The following is a 21,551-nucleotide window of genomic DNA, read 5'->3' as shown; positions in this document are numbered from 1 at the left end:
CTGATTGTTAAAGCAATGTAACATGTGAGAAAAAAGAATTTCAACTGTAACAATTGAGGCAAATATGAACCGCAAAAATAAACAACTGTAAGTAAGGAGTCAAAATGACTCCATTAGATAGTTGTGGTATGGGTGTCAAGTCCAGTTTTCATAGCGTTAACTAACTTATAGGTAAGATTGCTAGATATGTTTTTTTGTGGGGAATGTCACCAACAATGGAAAGAAGTATATACCTATTAGAAGTTTGTTTTGAGGTTTTTGTGTACAACTGCATTCTCTTCCCGATGCCCTCTTAAAACTTAACTACAACTTGAACAACCATGGCTCGCACCCCTCCCCTCTAGTTTTTATCCTGGGTACGCCCCTGCGTCTGGTACCAAATTAGATACAGCAAACAGTTGAAGAACGAAATGTGCTGCTAGCGAGTGAACAGGCAAGTAACCATTGATTTGATTTATTTCTTTTACCTGGCCCAGATGAGGCTACCACCCAGTCCCCTCTTCCCTGGGCCAGGGCTCTCTTTACATGCTTAAAAATATGGAAATAAAGGAATACAGGTATCGGTATCAGTAAGAAGGCATCGGTAAAAATTTGATATGATGGTAGATAAAGTCAGTGGCGCAGCGAGGGGGGTTTTGGGGGATAAAACCCCCTCCAGAACTTCGAGAATTTTTTTATGTTTAATCCATTTTACGTATTTGCATTGATATTACTAATACAATAGGGTAGGGATTAATAAAATATCCCTCAGAAAGTCGCAAAAGTCACCATTTTGAACCATATATCTTAGAAAATCCGCAATTTATTAATCTCGCACCTACCGCTTATCCTGGTTGGTATACTAAACCCCCACACACTCCGATATTAGTTGCACCTAAACCCCCCCCCCCCCCCAACCAGCCTTAATTCCTAGCTGCGCCCCTGGATAAAGTTACCTTATACCTGTGGTTGGGCCACGTTGTAATTTTGAGCAATGGGTGTCGGATGATCTTCGTCCTTGACCAGTCGTGTCTCTGGTCATCCGACAGTGCGTTGATGAGCGGACCACATCTACCACGGTACCTAACACATCCCATGAAGCAGGGGCGCAGCTAGGAATTAGGGCCAGGGGGGGTTTCGGGTGTAAAACACTGTGCTTCTGAGGGAGTGGAATACCCGCAAGGGTAGGCGGGAGGTGCGGGGGCCCTCCCTTGGAAAATTACTCTCATCGATGAGAATGTGGGGTACAATATGGACATCTTATTTATTGAATCTGATTGCTTATTATTTTTGGAATATTAGTTAATAATTTCTCAATTTATCTCCCTGATTTAAGCAAATGATACATGATATATCATTTCACATGGAGTAATTACTATTTTCTCTTCAAGGATTGGCAGGATAAACAGACCGAGGATCAGGCTGATGAAGGCAATAATTTTGCTTAATAAGTTCATCAGTAACGATCTATAAGTATGTAACCATGTAAGTTCCATGCACAACCTTGTACTCCCATAACTAAACAAGAATTCAAAAGAATGATGTTTTAATTTTAAATCCTCAAAGCCAATCAGCGTACTTGTGAATGTTTTGATAAAATTCGAGCAATATGTTTTTACGTTTTAAGATTTCTGTATTTTAGTTATTACCATGTGTGGCCTAGGGGTTCATAAATTTTTTAAAGTGTTTCTGTCTTTGATGTTTCCAATTCAGTTTGTAAGTATTTCATTCACTTCATTTATAATGATTAACTATCGATGATTAGATATCTATCTTTGGTATGTCCACCGCTGCCTCAACATGTACATAATTAATGAGAAAAATAAACTCTTCAATATTTATTTCTTGCCCATTTTATTAAGTAAATTTAGCACCCAAATACTGCGCATGTGAAATGACTAACAATTGATAGAGTGGAAAATTTTCAATTTTGTTATTTTAAATTGATCATTATTTAGGAGAGCATTTTATTTAGCAGAAATTTTAAGGCATTTTTTCCTCAGCAAGTGTCACTACAGAAATGGTAGGTGTGGAACTAGTTTTCCTAGTATGTAGCAGGTTTGACACTACACGTTTTCAGCAGGTTTGTTGCGACAGGTTTGCCGCAGGTTTGTTGCGACAAGTGTGCTGCGAAATGTTTTCTGCAAGTTTGAAAAAGCGTAACTAGGAGGTTTGATTCAAGCTTGCCGCAAGCTTGCAGGCTTGTCATGACAAGTTTGCTGCAGGTTTTACGCGACAAGTTTGCCGCAGGTTTGTTGCGACAAGTTTGCTGCAAGTTTGAAAAAGCGTAATTAGGAGGTTTGATTCAAGCTTGCCGCAAGCTTGCAGGCTTGTCATGACAAGCTTGCTGCAAACTTGCAACTTTGTCATGACAAGCTTGCAGCAAGTTTAGCATGCTATCTGGGAAAGTCCCTCGGAGATTGCCACACGCCTTCATCCCACAGTATTTTTGCCCACTTATTATTACTCCAACCACCACCGCATTTATAATAAATATAAGTTGCGTAAAAGAAACATTTGGAAAACTGTCGTTATTATACATTTAAGGCACTAATGTTTTCATAAAAATAACTTTACTATTGATACAAGAAGCATATTTCGTAATAGATATACATTGTTCTTACGAATGATAAGACCCCTTACCTGTCAGACTCTTGTAACTCCCGCCTTAGAAATAAATTCTGGATCCGCCATTGATCAACCACCTTTTAAGCTACATAAGGGTTACTCACCTGAATACGAGCCATCTGAAACAAGAGGCTCCTTAGAAGCGTACTGTAGGTAAATTTTGACTTAATTAACTTCATAAAAGAAATTGTAAATTCTTACGGGCAAAGAATACAAAGTAATTTAGTACCCTAAAACAATTTACGCAAATATTATTTTTCTACATCACAGAGCTGAAATTTCAAATAGTAATGCACTACAATCTGATTTCTATGCTTGAATTGAAGGAATGAACGCAAAACAGCGTTTATATGCAAATAAAATGAGAATGAATGGATCACTTTACACTCATCGCTGGGATGAAAGCATTTTCAATTTCACCAAACAGAACAAAAATTAAACAATAACAATTAGCGACTACGGGATATAGGGGCTAGGGTCACTTCAAATTCACACTAATGATAGGTCGTTAGCAATTGAATGCTACAAAGTGAATAAAAACCCCCATTAATTAGTGATTCCCATTATTCATTGCGCAAAAATAGTGTTTCGTCAATAACTCAGGCTTTCGGCTTAATCAAATGAATATTAGATCAAACGGTTATGCAATGCTGGTAAACTCCTGGGCTTACAAGGAGACTTTGCCTAACCGATGTCAAGAAAGAAGATGAAACCTTTTTTATTTGAAAGTAGACACTTAGATAGGAATAGAGTTGAAGGGCTTTGTCCAAATACGCCCGGGTTTGAGAGAAAAAAGCATTTAAAAATTGAAAAATATGGTCACGTTGAATTTAATATTTAAAATTTCGCTCATTGTTTAAAAGTGATTTGGCCGAGTGGTAGCGTACCGCACTACTGAAGTGAAAGTCCAGGGTTCGAGACTCTGTAAGAGTAAATTTTTTCCAGTCTGCCACCTCCTCCATTTTTTGTAATCCGTTCCATCCTCTTCTTATTTGTTCATTTAGGACGTTTTACATTTTTTTAATTTGACTGTTGTTTGAGAATAAGCCCTAAACTGACATTTTTGTCGCTAGCTAACCCTTACTTCGAAATATTCTTTCCGTGCCAAGATTCATGAAAGCAGGAGTGGTAAAACTGTGGTGCTGGCTTCGAAGTGAAGGGAACTCATTTCCAAAGCAAAAGATTTTAAACATATTGTCTCCGGACAGTTTCCTTGGTTACATACGGGAGAAAGATGAAAGATAAAAAATCAGGGGGAACGAAACTCGACAAGCTTGAAATGATCGACAGATGGGTATACGATCACTTTGTCGAACCCAGGAACAGCAATGAGCCGCTGATGACTCGGACTTTACAAGAATAGCTATTTATGCGTGATTTCAGCACATATATCCAGGATTTGAATTCCCTGCTGGTGCTTCATGGGTTCCATCTTTTAAGAAGAGAAACCCAATCGTGCAACGTAAATTAACAAAATACGTATCAGCGGGCGAGCAAGCGTGTACTGAAGAAATATTGCAATCGGCAATGACGTTTCAGAAGCAAACAAAAAGCCCAATCTCCAAATGTAATGGATTTCGTAATTAATACAGATCAGACCGGGTGTCCGTAGAGGTGGATATAAAGAGAACGCGATCAAGAAAGGGAGAATATTGTTCAAGTTGCTCTTGGGAGCGTGATCAAAGTAATGCACTCATATACAGCGCAGGAAAGCTGCTTCCTAAAGTTTTTATTGTGCTTATCAGAACCTGGAGGTGATTTTGGTCCGCAAGTGAGCGAAGAAACTGGAGAGTGAATTTTTATATGTTTCTGTTGTGTATTCTAAATCTGGAAAACTTACGACTGAGTTGTATTTCAAATTTAAAAAAAAAATGTTCTCCGGCCTTGTGTTAAAAACAATACATTTTTATTGCTTATTGATTTGTGGTGGACAAAAAAATAGTGCCATTTATGATGAACTATTTATCGACGAGGAAGGAGAACCGATATACAGCGTAAAAACTATACCACCGAAGTGCACATCCGTAAGCCAACCGTGCGATATTTATTTTTACAGGAAAGTAAAGCAGTTTATTGCACGAAACCAGAACTGCACCTTCCTCCTTCAAGGGAAAAGAGAGATATTCTCACATGAGGATGGAATAAAAATCCATTCAATCGTGCATCATCAGTTGTCCTAACCAGCGTTCAATGATATGCTGAGGTATGCATGATATGCCTCGAAGCTAGTAGAGAATTAAATTGTTTAAAAAAGTTAAGGGGATTATGTTTCATTGAAGATATAAAGAAACACAATGGCGAATGCTCAGGTAGCAGTTTTATAGAAAGAGCATGGTGCTTTTCAATTACTTGCTTTTCTTGTTTTATTACAATTATCATCCAAATTACTGTAAAGGGGCGAAGTAATAAATAAATAATGAAAAATTGAAGAAGGCAATGGCAATTGCAGATTATTCAATTTTATATATTTGTACTTTATATTATGGAGGTATTTCCTCCAATTCATGGTCCTTTACGCGACAGAGATTTCTCGTAAGCACAAGATCTAATGAAAGCAAGAGAAAACCGAATAATATCGTGCTACGGGAAAAAGCAAAAGAAGTGTAGGAAAATGGGAGTCTGGCGAGGCCATGAAAAAAGAAAAGGGAAGGGACGAGCCGACAAGCCAAACTAAAAACAGTACTATCATATGGACATCGACCTCAACAGGTGCAGGCCATGACCCAATTTTAAGTTGGCCGAGTAGTATCCAGGTAATTACAAGTTCACATGTAACGACAATTCGTTCCCCAGCTAATACAGCTTGTTTAAAATCTCTAGGCACCTTAATACGCGGAAATAAGGACTCTGACATTGAGAGGAGAATAAGTTTGTGGGAGGAAAGCATATCTCGCACATCGATCGGTTAGGGCAAGAGGAGTAGGGAATAATGGTCGGCAGGGTGCCCAAATATGGCTTTATGGAGACTTACTATTCAAACGAAAAATATAGATGGTACTTCAACCTCATAACCAGGTTACTATGTGTTGAAAAAACTTCGTTCTAATCGACTAGCCCTTCAACTATTCAGGTGTTGAGGAATTTCTTTCTTCCTTTCCAAAATCCTATTATACACAAAAATTTTAGCCTTTTAACTTTTAACTCAATATCTCCGGTAAATCGAATTCGCTTGAATAGGTTCTCGGCAACAAAATACATGCTGCAAAAGTTATTCAGCAAAATAAATTAAGTTATTAGGGCATTTCCTGACAATTACCAAGGTAAAAAAATAAGACTACAGGAGAGCAAAGACAGTGAGAAGAGCAATAGGGACGTTTTGCAATTGGAATACTCCAAATTGATCATACAGGTAGACGAGTGAAAATTGTTGTATATTCTAAATACTACTACAGCAGGAACCTGGGAGACTCTCCGGAGACAATATGTTTAAAATCTTTTGCTTTGGAAATGAGTTCCCTTCACTTCGAAGCCAGCACCACAGTTTTACCACTCCTGCTTTCATGAATCTTGGCACGGAAAGAATATTTCGAAGTAAGGGTTAGCTAGCGACAAAAATGTCAGTTTAGGGCTTATTCTCAAACAACAGTCAAGTAAAAAAAATGTAAAACGTCCTAAATGAACAAATAAGAAGAGGATGGAACGGATTACAAAAAATGGAGGAGGTGGCAGACTGGAAAAAATTTACTCTTACAGAGTCTCGAACCCTGGACTTTCACTTCAGTAGTGCGGTACGCTACCACTCGGCCAAATCGCTTTTAAACAATGAGCGAAATTTTAAATATTAAATTCAACGTGACCATATTTTTCAATTTTTAAATGCTTTTTTCTCTCAAACCCGGGCGTATTTGGACAAAGCCCTTCAACTCTATTCCTATCTAAGTGTCTACTTTCAAATAAAAAAGGTTTCATCTTCTTTCTTGACATCGGTTAGGCAAAGTCTCCTTGTAAGCCCAGGAGTGCGGTACGCTACCACTCGGCCAAATCACTTTTAAACAATGAGCGAAATTTTGAATATTGAATTCAACGTGACCATATTTTTCAATTTTTAAATGCTTTTTTCTCTCAAACCCGGGCGTATCTGGACAAAGCCCTTCAACTGTATTCCTATCTAAGTGTCTACTTTCAAATAAAAAAGGTTTCATCTTCTTTCTTGACATCGGTTAGGCAAAGTCTCCTTGTTAGTGATTAATTACAATATATCAGTACCAAAAAGCAGTTGCGCATCTAGTAATATACTTGGGGGGAGAGAAGGGATTTGGGGGAATGAGGGGGTTAGTGGGGCCAACCCCCCTTGGAAACGTGGATTTAAGGGAAAATTTTGAAAACATTATGCCTCAAAGTGAATTTTACATCATTTTGGCACTTAAAATTTTAGTTGAAGCAGACGCAGTTCGTGCATATCAAATCCCGACAGGAAATTTAAATATTTTTTTGATTTCTCTGAGGCTCCCTTGTATGGGGGGGGGTTAAAGGATGTGTCCCCTTAAATACAATTACGCCATGGCCAAAAAGATTGAAATTTATCGAAAGTAAGTGAGAGACTAGAAAGTTGAGAAGCAGCAGTGACATGAATTACTTGAAAATTATAAATACCTGTTAATGATTCTTAAATGATACGATATCAGGCAACCATAATGGTAAGAAATTCGTCGGCGATTTAGGAAATGCGACATTTTTTCCTTTTTATGCTTTATGATGGGCCCGAAGAGTGTTTTTGAAAACATAAATTACTAAAAGGTAAGTAAATAAACTAACAGGTTAATAGTTATTTCTGATGTCATATCTTCACCAGTTACCTAGTAATTAATGCAGTGTACGAGGTAGAAATAGATTGTAATGGAGAATTCCAAAAACAAAACAAAAATTGAATGGCCAGTTGAAAACTGAGGGTTTCACGTAACGGTGAAAGTGAATTTCAATGACGATTAAAAAGCGATTCTCTTACACTCGATGAGGGGGCCGTGCCTCCCCTCCGCCTACACATTTTTATAGAATAAGTTCTTAAAAAAATTTATTTTTAAAAACCAGCCTTTATATTTAGATTACAGGGGATGAGCAACGTTTATATATGACACAAAGCAAAAAAACTCAGTGACCCCGAAAAACCAAAAGTGACGTATTAAAAAAGTCACTATATTTATTAAATTTTCAGTGAATGGTAAGCCCCCTATGTTTCAAAATGCCACCCCTATGCTTTTAAATGCCTACTATGTGGATATGCCTAAAGTGGATAACTTTTACTGTGGTCGCAAAACACGAAAATCGACGATTTGGAACTTCTTAGATCAAAAACATGTTTTGGGGGCTAAAGGTTAACTGGGGGGTGGTTAAAGGGGGGTTGGAGAGAAAAAGTTATATTTTCATGTATTGTCATCGGAAATGAAGAAGTGTGCAAAATTTCAGCGTTTTTGCTTCACAGGAAGTGAGTCAAATTTGAGTTACAAGATTTGTACCAGACAAACAGACAAACAAACAGACAGGTTGGTGAGTTGATATAAAGGCTGAAAAAAGGGTACATTTTTTGTCGTCTCTACGACAGAATACAATATCTCCCGTCGTTATTTAGTGTTAGAAATCCCAGTTTAGATGAATTGCAATGGTCATTTTAACCGCATTTGAAAATGGCCATATTTGCGCCCATTTGATGCCACTCCACGTGACGTCACAAGGACCTAGTTACTAAACAAGAAGATAGCAGGTTTACATCGTTCGAGATTCCAAATACTAGCATGAAGCACGGAGCTCAGGGAAACATGTCTTAATAATCATCGGTTAAAACTGCCTACGGTCGGAAAGTTTCCTTTGCTTGATAACGTGTAAATAATCCTTATTTGAGCCAAGTGCTACCTGCTAGCAGCCAGCATCGCAAAAGCTTACGTATTCTCGCTCCAAGGTCAACTCACATGGCAGTAACGGGAACCAGAGTGACGTCGTACGGGCTTTTCCCAGCGTTCATACTTAGCCGTCGCGTTTCGCGCGCTTGAACATTTTCACTTTTCATTTAATCGCGAAAAATAGATATCGTCATTGAAAAATGTAAAACCGTGAAATGCGTACTCCAGGAGTTATTATCATTCCATTAAGGCAATAAAAATATAATAGGAAACCACCCCATTGCAATAGGTAAGAGTCAATGGCAACACTTCAAGCCGTTTCCTGCCGGCGCCTACAATAGTTAACGTTTTCGTGCTACAAGTAGCATAAGAATATTTTTAATCTCTCTGTACGGAGCTCTTTTTTGGGGGTGAGTTGCCTGGGTATTTTCGTCCCTCAGATTTGGGGCTCAGCTCAACCCTTACCTCACCCACTGGACTTCACCCTCTGACCCCATTAAGTCACGAATCCACGGCCAACTTATTGCGTTACCAGTGTTTTTTTCAACCAGACAATGTAGTTGATTTTAAATGATTTCCTCTCTCAAGGAATTACTAACATTTTTGTTAAGCATTGTGGAATTTTAAACAGGTTTCTAGCGTTTATAACAACAAGGTTAGTAAATATAAGGTAATAATACTAAAAGTCCAGAAGTCCGTTATTTTTAACGATAAAATTCCGTTTAAACATTGCTTGGGCACAGAAAAAAAACTAAGAACTCATTTCAAAGTATAAAAACATAGCAGTAAACAATAAAATCTATTACTGAAAAAACTATTGAAAACATAACTACTATGCATCGGATTCCTGCGGTGAGGATGGTCATAAATGAGTGGGACGGTCGGATTTTATTGCCTAGGAGTGGCCCTTAGGACTCGCTTAGCTGGGCCTCAATACATCGGACAATTGCTGCCTCAGCAGCCATTTCCCTTCTATCCCGACGGCCAGAGCCAACGTTCACTCGTCTGCGCTGAAAACTCCGCGACAGCTATACCCGACGTCAGTTTTTATGCGTATGAAAATGCCCGTCGGCTCCACCCGACGTCCAGCGGGAAAGGGTTAAAGAGAAATATATTCCTTCAGCTGCGGGAGTTCACGACTTTAGCTACCAGCCAGTGCACAAGAGAAGCAACAAATATTCTTCCCTCTTGCTTGGTGTCTCCAAATCCACAGCCGAGGGCCTCGCAAGGAGTGGACTCATATAATCCGGGGCAACCCTTCTTTCTTTCTCATCAACAGATGGGCTTACATTTGGGCAATTTTACTAGGCATATTAACAGCGTGGAGCGGCAAGGAAACAATAAAATATGAACAGTAGGATACGAGATGCGAAGTGGAAAATAAGGCATAAATGGCGACTTCATAGAATGTCACTTTTTGCAAAAGAGGAGGGTACTAACTTAGCATGGGAAAGTAAAATGGGATAGGGCTGACTACCTTACTGGGGAAATTGTCATTACTTTCTATATTCCATTACACATAAATATTATGTAATTTTTGTAATGCAATACCTAAATTGAGATTTTGTCACATTTTTTATCTACTGGCATGCAAAATAACGAAAAGACTTTCAATTTCGGACTTTTGCAGGAATATTAACGTCGTGGATCCAGAAAGAAACAATACGAAATAGGCATTGCGATAGGAAATACCGTGAAGCATCCATTGCAGTGAAGGATGGCCGGGGAGGCTTAAGCCGCATTAGCGATTCCTAAAGTGAGGAAAAGTCACTTAGACTCTACACGGGAGACACAAAAAGTATGGGAAATTGACGTATATAGTCTAGCAATGGTCAAACTTCTAAAATCTTTTTTCTTGCAGTTTGAGGCTTAAGCGTTGCGACAATATTTCCTTGGCCTTCTGTCGATTTTTGAGGGGGGTCATTCAATGACTCTTTGTCTTTTCTCGTCTCGTTCACCGTAAACACCGGTGTGAGTGAGTGTGTCAGTCAGTGAAACGTCGGAAGTGCGTTTTAATATATGCTTACTTTGTGACAAGGATTCTTTTCCAGGTGAACTCACTTTTCGGTGCAGGTTATTCTAAATACTCGATGGTTGCGTGAGCGTTGACAAAGCGTTGATTGACAAAGACATATGGCAGCGAGCGGTGTAATACGGGAAAACAAGTCGGACGATCAACTCCGGTATCCAAAGGTGGTCACCATGGAGGTTCCAGGGGCAGCCAGGCCGCGCAAATTGCCGTCTCCGAGAAAATAGGAGGCCGCACAAAGATAGACGAGCCTGCGTCCAGCCCGTACCACGGCACCAAGGAATGGAGTCATCCGGTGGTCATCCAGGTCACGTAAAGTTATATTGCCCATACCCCGGTGATACCACCCCTGTGTCCAATTACTTGTCCCCGTATGCAGCAATACGCCACTGTTAAGGCACCTTGTGCAATTCATCGACGCCTCAGTGATTTTTCTCATTATGCTCAGACTTTGTCAGCAACGGAACTTAAATGTGTAATTGGGACAGACTTGATTACTTCCCAGACATAAAAAGTGTAACGAAGTCTAATAATTGAAATAAGTCCGCTTAACGGCATACATTTTGGCTTTTGTTAGATATTTTTTTATTGTTTCATGGTAGTTTCAAATGCCCATTGCATAAATCATTTATTATTTCATCCATTCATCACTAACCCAATCATGTTCACCTATCAGGTTAAAAATTTCATGTAAGATGTTTCTTATTTTTGAATATATTTGTGCGAATGCTGAATGAAAAGGTCCTTGCATTTCTTTGGGTATTCCTACGAAACCTATTTATCTACCTTCACCTGCCGCCGAGTCGTCACGCGCCTTACTACAATTTGGATCTCTTCATCACGAAACAAGCTGCGAACGGGAATCCCCCGCATTTATTGCAATGCTTAATTAAATCTTTCGATAAATCGTCCTGACTGACAACTTAAGGAGGTTTATCATTTGTGGGTGGTTTTCGCGCTTTTCATCCGGGCAACCGACGTTGAACCATTACAATATATATGAATATTAATTATCAAATATTACGATATAAGCCATATACTTGGCAAAGAATGGCGTAGCCTTATATCCGAAAATAAAAACGACATACATGGTAATGCGGGGGCACAACAGCCTATGAATAGCAAATTCCGTGAAAGTTGTGAAATCTCAACAATTATTTTTTACCACAAGGAATTTTATTTTGAAGGCCCATATTTTCAATTTAAATTTTTTAGAATATCATTAAGTAAAATGAAGAGAGAAAATTGTATATTTTTGGTATTTATTTACTCGGCGTAATGGGTTAATAACTACTGATATTTTGCCAAAAAACCATGCATTTTTGAAATTTTAAAATTTTCAACCGTTTCAGATTATTGAATTTTGATATTTTATACTTGTTCATATATTTAGAAATATAACTTGTATTTTAAAGGAAAACATTAAGTATTATTTAATTTTCTCTGCATTTAGATCCTGGGAACTCATACATCAAATATTACAACAAAATGCTAACTAGTAATATAGGACTCGATAGTGTGAACGAAACATTTTCGTTATTTTACAACAAAACTCGCACTCGCGTGTGTCCAATTTTGAAATTTTCATAACAAAGAAATAAGGATTTATAATAAAATTTCCTTAAAAATGTCCTTTTATTCATTATTATGGCATTCACCAAGATCTAGATATAAATTTGCAAATTACAGCGGCACATCATTTTGACGCTGACGGTAAGATATTTGAAAAGCGGTGAATACAGACAACCACTTGAACGTAAAACAGTATCACAATGTAGCGCATGCAAACTTCGTTTCCAAAAAATCATTATGATAGCAATGCCTTTGCGGACTTAGAAACCGTGCTTTTCATTCCCTGCGATAAAAATATGCATTTTGTCCAATTGTTACGATAAATATTTTCTCCATGATATAATCATCTCAACTGATATATCTCAACACGCAAAACCACGAGTGTAATACCTAAACATTATCTAAAAAATTTATTTGTACACATCTTGGAAGTTATTTGTTTCGTGCCTATAAACGGGACAGTTACCAGGAAATATATGGCCATTCACCTGAGAAAAACATTCCGTGCATATATCATTTTAGCATTAACCATGGCTAGCAATGGTTTCAAGAGGACATATTATTGTCATTTGAACAAATAATTGGATGGTGATTGTGGTGCAGCCATTCAGACTACAACCCAATACTGATGTAGTAAGTGAAAAGCATGTGGGTACATCAACAATTAAAACAGACCAGTCACTCAATTAAGCACCCTCTTTATCAATCGTATATTGTTATTCACATTATATTTAAATATAAATTACATAGAAGAACTATAACAACTAACATTGATGAGACAATTAAGCATCGATTAATCACACAATGATTATAGACAATATTTTGAAAATTATTCTTGAGACAAAGTGCCTCAAGTTTTTATTGAAAGTGTTGAAATGCTTGTCTTACTTTTAAATATAAATAATTTTCTACCAGTAAGAAAAATAGCAGTTAAATATATGGGAATAATTTCTTAAGTCCTTGGAAATGTAGCAAAATAAATATACTTAAAATATATGAAATAAGATCACAGACCTAACTGAATATTTTATTATCATTTTCAACATTATGGGAGACTTTTTCATTTACTACAAGCAAAACTCATAATATTAAGAATTCTTTACCTTTATTGCTAATGAATACAAATTAATTGGACCAATTTATTGGAACACCAATGAAAGAAAAGTTGTATCTATCAGGAGAAAGTATTTTCACAATCATTGCGAGAATAAGGATTCTTTCCGGTGTACCCGCATCTGTAAGACAAGGTTTTATTTGGTAGTGTAAGACTTTTCACATTCATTGCACGAATAAGGTTTCTCATAAGTATGAATCCACATGTGGCAGATAAAGCTGCTTCTTTCGGAAAAAAACTAATCACATTCATTGCATGGATATGGTTTCTCCTTTATGTGAGTCCGCATGTGACAGACAAGGTAACTCTTACGAGAGAATGATTTAACGCATTTATTGCAAGATTAAGGTTTCTCCTTCGCATGAGCCCGAATGTGACGGACAAGGTGGCTACTTTGAGCGAAAGACTTATCACATTCACAGCAAGAATAAGGTTTCTCCTTTGTATGAGTCCGAATGTGACGGACAAGGTGGCTGTTTTCAGAGAAAGACTTATCACATTCATTGCAAGAAAATGGTTTCTCCTTCGTATGCGTCCGAATGTGACTAACAAGGTTGCTCTTTTTAGGGAAAGACTTATCACATTCATAGCAAGAATAGAGTTTCTCCTTCGTATGAGTCCGAATGTGACGGACAAGGCTTTCCTTATGAGAGAAAGACTTATCACATTCATTGCAAGAATATGGTTTCTCCTTCGTATGAGTCCGAATGTGACGGACAAGGGTGCTCTTTCTAGAGAAAGACTTATCACATTCATTGCAAGAATAAGGTTTCTCCTTCGTATGAGTCCGAATGTGACGGACAAGGGTGCTACTTTGAGTGAAAGACTTATCACATTCACAGCAAGAATAAGGTTTCTCCTTCGTATGAGTCCGCATGTGACATACAAGGCTGCTCCTAACAGAGAAAGACTTATCGCATTCATTGCAAGAATAAGGTTTCTCCTTCGTATGACTCCGAATGTGAACTATAAGGTGACTCTTTTCAGAGAAAGACTTATCGCATTCATTGCAAGAATAAGGTTTCTTCTTCGTATGAGTTCGAATGTGACGGACAAGGTGGCTGTTTTCAGAGAAAGACTTATCACATTCATTGCAAGAATAAGGTTTCTCTTTTGCATGCGTCCGAATGTGACTAACAAGGTTGCTCTTATCAGAGAAAGACTTATCACATTCATTGCATGGATACGGTTTCTCCTTCGTATGAGTCCGAATGTGACGGACGGGGGAGCTCTTTCGAGAGAAAGACTTATCACATTCACCGCATGAATAAGGCTTCTTTGCTGTGTGTGGACTACCTGTGCATGATTTCCGATCTACAATTAAGCTTATCCTCACTTCCCTCACATTTTTATTCCCTGCAAACAAGGCTGAGGCTCTTTCAGGAACTGGGGACTCTAGAAAAGAAATTCACATTAAAAATAAGTAAATTCAGGGATGAAATCTATGATTTGTTGAACTATTTTATAGGAGCCATTAGACAGATATCAAGGAAGCTACTTAAACCGATCCTTCGTTTTGATGCTATACACCTAACAAGATGTCAGTAAAGGTGGTTTCCATACATTTCTTCACATATTGAGCGGCACTGTTCCTCAGAGAAATTGAGCTAAGTATTTGCATAAAAACCTCAAGTATCCACTCCAGAAAACACCTCAATGTACTTTTTTCATGCACAGAAGTAAACATAAACGGAATTTACAAATGACATGCATACACATAATGTTGAATTGAAACAATTTCCAACAGTATTAAATGCAAATACTTTCTAGCAATGCAAGACTAAAAATATGCAATATACAATAAAAATAGACAATAACTTTGGGGGCTAGAAGGTAACTAAAGCTCACAAAAACATCATTGCCAGCTTAATAAATCATAGAGAGGAAGATGGAGGGCCAATAATATGGCATATTATAAGAACTTACCTTCAAGGTCTACATATATTAAAAAAAGAAATATTTGTATGAGAAACAAAAGCAGTTATTGAAGATCACATTCTCTTAACCCTTTCGAGACCGCGGAGTTTTCGTCTTAGCTTGACTGCTGTACCGAGCCCCAAGAGACTCTTCTTTCTCGTGGTACGGAGCATTTTTGGAGGGCATTCGTTAAGAAGGGTCTCGTTGAACCTTTTTCGACCCCTCCACGGTGAGACTCCGCATTATCTCGGACTCCGAGAGTAGTTGTGCTCCCTCCTTTCCGGGTTTACGACCATACCTGCGGCATTGGTTCGCTGTCAACTTATGTATTGCTTATATGTATTTAGCAAATGGATAATTGTTCCTTGCACGTAAATTACAGACTTTGAATTGAATTCCTCATTTTTATCTGAGCATTGTCAAATTTTAAACGAAGTTCTAAGGCCATTATTAACGCATTTAATGCGGCAACAATTTCCATGTTTATGTTTATACATAACTCGAGATATAAGTTAATATTTGTCGTAGAATTTCATTTAAAAATTGTAAACGCTGCTCAAAAGACGAATAATTCAATTCTTAGTGTATATTCCTTGAGAAATGAACAAATATTTATTTCTAAAATTGACTGTATAAACAACTGAATGACCGCTGTCCCTTACCGCTGAGAGGGATGAAAAAAGACGAAGGGTCCGGGTACCTGCTCCCGGATTCCGAGGGTTAATCCTAAACCCCGAAGCGTTGGGTCCCGAGACAAAGGCGACCTAAACCCACGACCGTCCTGAAAGGGGGAGCGCTAGAAAACGTATATATACGGGTTTCGTTTTCTTGACCGGGAAGCTCTCACACGTATATATACGTCCGTGGTCTCCCGGGTCAGGAAACGTCCACACGTATATATACGTGTACGGTAGGGAAAAGGTTAAGGGCACTATTCTCCATTTCTAACTAAACTTTCATAACCACAACACCTTGCTTTCTTTAAAAAAATTATTTCAAGTATAAAGGAAGGGAGGAATTAATTATCTCATACCTTATGCCATTATATAATGTATAGGGATGGTCAGATGGGATGCATCATATCCAAATATCTGCTGCTATTGCCCTTAATCAGATATATCGGATCCAAAGGAGCGGAGGGAATCGTATCTGGTTCCGAAATTTTATATTATGGCTTCAGCGAATGGACCCATATGAGAAGAGTGGATAGGGTTCTAACACTCTCTTTGAATGTGCTCTCACAGTTCTGCTGATATCTCTTTCTGCCAGTCTCAGTTTGAGAGTCTGGATGGTTCAGAACGGATTGGTTTCAAAAGCCATCAGAACAGACCAGTTACACAGAATGTTAAAATGATAAAAAGTGTCATGTTTGCACAATGAATCCAACATTTCGATAAAAGGCTTTGCATGCAAAGATGCACTGAAATGGAGACAGCACATTTTGTAACATATCAGTAGCCTCCCCCCACACTACTCCCCAACTCCATCTTACGACCATCTACAATCGTCTGGTTTCAGTGGCTGACCCTGTATTCAGGGTTGAATTCTCCATGGATTAATTCTAGCAAGTAATCACCATGAAGCATGATTTATGATTCTTGAGTAAGTCTTTAAGAATATCTATTTCATTTTCTCACTTTGTGGATAGAGATACTTCACATGAAAAAGCAGAACATTGGCAAAGCTACCTGTTATCCAAGTTGTTCACATGTATCCATTTTCCAAGTTCCTCACTCTTCCCTAAAATTTTTTAATAATTTATCTATTTTTAGAAGCTATCATCACAATAATATTTGAATTTGGAATAAGTCCTAAGTGAATTTTCACAAAACTCAAAGTAACTAAAATGTGAAGAAATGTAGAAAATACCACTAGAACATCATAATAAAAAATAAACTCAACAGTTATAAGTTAAATTAACATGCAATTAATTCAAACTTCTCATATCCATCCTCAAAGAGAGTGATGCCTTGAACTTTGCTTTACCACCTTTAACAATTTGGATGAAGCTATAAGCTTGAAATCTTAGCTTACGAGAATAAGTAAGCATGGCCTGGGCACCCACTGTCATTACTCTGCAGAACTATAACTGCTGCACACAAGGTATTGAAATTGAGTTTAGCCTATTTTCGGCCAAATCAGTTATTTCCTTATCTCACTTTTTCCATGATTAACTGTTAAGCCTATTAAAGCACAGTTGCCAATAGCACAAAACAGTGAATTGGTTGGGGTGTCTTTCGAAGCAAAATTTTACCATCATTTCAAAACTGAAAAAATCCACATGAGCTCATTTCAACAAGTTCCACGTTAATTTTGTGTATGGACGCCACAATTGACATGGTGAATAAACGGAATCTTATTCTTATTATTCTTCACAAGTGATTTATTGGGATTTTTTTCTATTACCCAGTATTAAAGACAAAACTGTTAGGTGAAGTACACTGGAATTCCCATATGAATGCACATTACAGCATATATTGTTTAATGTTATTGAAGCATGAAAACATTTTACTATACACATGCTGACCTGATTATATTCTCAAGCAGAACTATACATCATGAACTAAAGAATTTTTAGATGGATGACATACACAGATGCTACGTCCTTCACATGGGAAATATCCAAAAACCCGGTTCAGAATTCAATCAAATTTTCTTGTTTTATACATAGTCCATTGGGAGCTGTCCTTGAATCAGCCCGCATATGGGGTTATATAACCAAATAGTTTAAACTGAAATGCATAGATAAAAAGTTGAGCTCTACGGCCTCAAGGTCAAATGGGGAAAGAAACACTCCAATGGCCGTAACAAGGGACCTCGTCACAGGTATAAACAAAACACTGTGTGGTATGCTGGAACGGGAAAATTCGCAGCGACCAACCCCAGCCTCTCAACCAGAAACCCTTCACTAACACACGATCAACAGTGTAGAAACCTTCGCGAGGGTTGTGGGACCTCGCTAAGGCTGCTCACGTTGAAACAATCACTCGCTTAACTATGAAGGAACCTTCGCGAGGGTTTTGGGGTGCAGTGCAGGCTGAAATGCAGTTAAACCTTTACTGGTTAAATGTATTCATGTATAAGAGCCACTCTCCGAAGAGTGAGCATTAGTCCAGTGGTTAAAGAGCCCAGTTGTCATGCCGAGAACCCGGAGACAGGCCACATGTTAAAATAAAATTTTCAGTAAACTTAATGGGAATATTGACAAAAAAACAAGCTTTTCTAATATAAGAGTACATTAAGAATGTAAGAAAAAATCAAATTCAAAATCTTATTGAATTCTGAGACACAGCTTTTGGACATTCGCCTAGTCAGAATTAGTTAAAAATCTTTTCTCTGAAGAGTTATTTTCTAAGCACTGAGGAGCACTCACCCACAGCCTCCTTCATAGACTCCATGGCCATTGTTCGATTTTGAATCAGTTCCCCATTCTCCGTAACAGTAGGCTAAAAGTAAGCAGATTTCAGATTTACAAATGACAACTTTAGGATAATAAAAAAATGAAACAAAAATATTAAATTCTTGGGAATCTCTTGCGTGAATACAAAACCAAATGAAGTGACAACACCAACACTAATCGTAAACACTCTCCAATAATACACTGTCCTAAATACTAAAATATATACTTCTTTCCAGGGAAAAAGGGTGGGCCAAAAGAATAAACAAAATGTAAGGTAAAATGTTGCTCGGCAACAGGTCTTCTTCAGAGTTTGTTCTTCCATTCTTAATTATATATGGTATTTCGTCGTGAATCTTCTTAACTAAAGAGGGGGAGTCATGTGGGATAACAGTTTTACTTATCGGCTCTCTGTTATGGATGGAGATGACCTCCTTGGCTGGCTCCTGCTGCGTCTTCATTCACCATGGGCTGAGAGAATATTTAATGCAAGGCGTCATGGGTTGACCTTATTCCTCTTAGCACAAATAATCACACAGGATATTGAATCAGCTCTCCTTACCTTGTATATGCTGATTTAAAGTTACCCATGAAGCATGGCAAGCAGCATTGGTTACAATACATTGTGCCAATTTTTGAAAATAATGATAAAGGTTTCAAAATCTTGGCTCAAGTACCCAAGTTCACAGTATTTGAAATTGAGGATTTCTACCAGACATCACTTTCATCCATTAATTTTATTGAATGTGTATTTCATGCATACCTCAAAGGCATCAGTCTCCTTGGGAGATAGTTCGTTCTTGGCCAAAACCAGCAGAGTGTCAAGGTCTATCACAACGGCTCTGGTGCCTTCACCATCCACCTCTTCGCCTTGGGTAGAGTTTGAGGCCTGTGCCTGCGTATGAGTCCAAAATCAGCATCATCAAGGACAGAGATACAGAAATATAGAAAAAGCTTTGAGAGTTCACAAAAAAATAATGATTCCTATTTATAGCATTGATAAATATCTACACACCACCTCAAAACATACACTTCTGTAATATTCACATCTTAACCGCTTGTGTTATACATTTACATACAATAAATTGTACTATCATTTGCAAAAGTCTTGCAACAAATCGAGCGGCGCCACTTTCGCTCCACAAAGATTGTGCCCGGAAATTGTATGGTTTTCGGGTGTATGCAACAATCCAATACTAGTCTTCATGGTTCAATGCATGGAGAAAGGGTCATTGGGTGGGTGAGGTATTTTGTCATCCTTTTCAGTCTCGGGATTTGACCGCTTCCATTTAAGTGAAATTAATGTTCATGATATTCCCCCAAACACATTGTAGCATTTAATGCAGTAGGAAAGATCGAAGGTAATTCCTCGGAGAGATTTAAAAAGTTGGTAGCTTGGCTCTTTTTGAGTGATCTCAGCTCTTTTCAGAGAGCTGGAAATCACGAGTCGTTCACTGTGAACATGGCAGACTTTTGTTTACATCTATCGACTCCGGTTGATGTTTTAATACAATATCTACGACATATGATGCGAGGCAGCTTTGAAATTCCCAGTGTTTCATCATATAAATATCTGAGCAAACACGTAAAATATGAATTAGTTAAGCTGATCGGCATTAATCGTTGCGTAAGTAATAACAGAGTTCTCCGACGTCCGTCAATCGGTAAAGATGTATTCCTTTCCACTTATTCAAACTATGACGAGGAAAACTTAATTCCAGGTAAAAGTCCCATTTTTAATGATTGCCGGATTTCAACAGGTATTGTTTGATAAAATGTTCTACTGCTGAATTAGTGTGAATGCGAATAATAACTCTAAGCTGCTATGTCGTTGATGATTAAGTTATCTTATTTAGATGCAATCATTTACATATACACTGATGAATTCGGGATAATGTAAGATACTTACTTAGCATTATTAATTGAATTATCTACTTGCATTGAGTAGGTTACATTGTATTAGGAAATGTGTTTGTGGGCGGTTTTATGTTTAAGGCATCAGTGGAACTGCAGCTCATTTCATAAAACCTTTCAAGTCGAGTAAGAAGGACGTAAGCAAATCCTAACAGAATTTCTGTTTGTAATGAATGTATACGCTTGCTTCATTAGAAATACAAATACCGAGTTTGAAACATAATAACAAATAATAATAACTTAAAAAGACGATACCATACCGAAGTCGCAGGCGACAACATCATAATATTCCTATTGTATATACTAACCAGCCGAAACATAGAGTACGCGAAAGCCTCCGTGCTCAAGTTATAATCATATAAACGAATAAAAGACTAATATACCGAGGAAGTGATTATTTTGATCAAATTCGTTCAAGTGAGAAGCCGTAGGAGAAGCACATGAAGGAGCTCAGTGTTACAATAAGATGAAATAATCAAAATTACCGCTCGATGACCTTGAGCTAGAAATAGCTCAGTGGATAAACATTCGGGCTGGTGATAGGAGGGGCCTGCGTTGAAGTCCTTCCTGTGGCCGAAAATTTTTTATCCTCCGCACAGCCGTATTTTATTTTGAAGTTTTTTTATTTTTGAAATTTATGTTAAGAGGGTACCAGCTGTTGAATTGGAGCATTTTTTGCAACAATTTCTAATTTAAATGACCGTGCGACGGGAATCATGCGTAGTTAGCGCGGTAGGACGAATCAATTGCGTTTTCTTGAAGGAACTCTAATCAGAATCACTGGTGAATGTAATTCCTAGTGCTATATGGTTTCCTTTACAGGTCCGTAACTGCAAAACATTATTAACCTTTGGAATGAGAACTATCGTAATAATCTAAGGTTCCATATACGTAATTTCTTAAATAGATCAATTTTATCTGATTAAAAAGAAAATTATGAATGATATTTTGCAGCGATTATGCTGTCCGTCTATGTAGTATGCTGCCTATTTGTCATCAACTTGTCGCCATTTCCTACCAAGTTAATTTCTCCAGTAAAGTTCTTCAGAACAATTTTACCCTTTTTCGTTTCGTAAATGAGCAGTGACGGAAACTTTTCTTAGAGATAGAAAAAGATATAAATTAAGTGAAGAATTTTACTTTTAAACTTTAGGCTTCAGTATTCTA

At 37.8% G+C, this 21,551-nt stretch overlaps 1 protein-coding gene and 1 pseudogene across 1 annotated transcript in view; both read right to left on the bottom strand.

The window, feature by feature from the left end:
• The window catches only part of LOC124173084, a 111,191-nt gene that overhangs the window by 73,007 nt on the left and 16,633 nt on the right, over window positions 1–21,551 (bottom strand). The gene's annotated exons all lie outside the window — the stretch shown is intronic.
• On the bottom strand, window positions 12,724–19,227 carry LOC124173325 (annotated as a pseudogene).

Source organism: Ischnura elegans (assembly GCF_921293095.1).
Source record: "Ischnura elegans chromosome 13 unlocalized genomic scaffold, ioIscEleg1.1 SUPER_13_unloc_4, whole genome shotgun sequence".
Lineage (NCBI taxonomy): Eukaryota > Metazoa > Arthropoda > Insecta > Odonata > Coenagrionidae > Ischnura > Ischnura elegans.
The sequence above is the reverse complement of the archived record's forward strand: the minus strand, read 5'-3'. Positions and strand labels throughout refer to the sequence as shown.